Source organism: Otolemur garnettii, unplaced genomic scaffold (genome assembly GCF_000181295.1).
Source record: "Otolemur garnettii isolate 467f Iridium unplaced genomic scaffold, OtoGar3 scaffold00094, whole genome shotgun sequence".
NCBI lineage: Eukaryota > Metazoa > Chordata > Mammalia > Primates > Galagidae > Otolemur > Otolemur garnettii.
In genome coordinates, this window is record NW_003852489.1 from 7,630,382 (window position 1) to 7,630,767 (window position 386).

Genomic DNA, 386 nt, shown 5'->3' on the forward strand with positions numbered 1-386 from the left:
TTACCCAGTGTCAACCCAAGTATGGCATATTGTAGGGACCTGTGAATGTTTGATGAATCAAACAGCAATTAAAAGGCTGACCTCATCAGTCTTGTCACTCTTATCGCCCAGAATTTCCCTATTTCATTCTGTTCACTTGGGTCTTGATCAAACACAGCTTGGGTTACTTAAGATTCTATGGCCTTGTCAGGCACAGTGGCTCACACCTGTAATTCTAGCACCCTTGGGAGGCTGAGGCAGGGGGATCATTTCAGATCAGGAGGCAGAGATCAGCTGGAGCAGGAGGGAGACCCCATCTCTACTAAAAATAAATTAGCAGGTCATGGTGGTGGGTGCCTATAGTCCCAGCAGATCGAGAGGCTGAGGCAGGAGGATTGCTTGAGTCC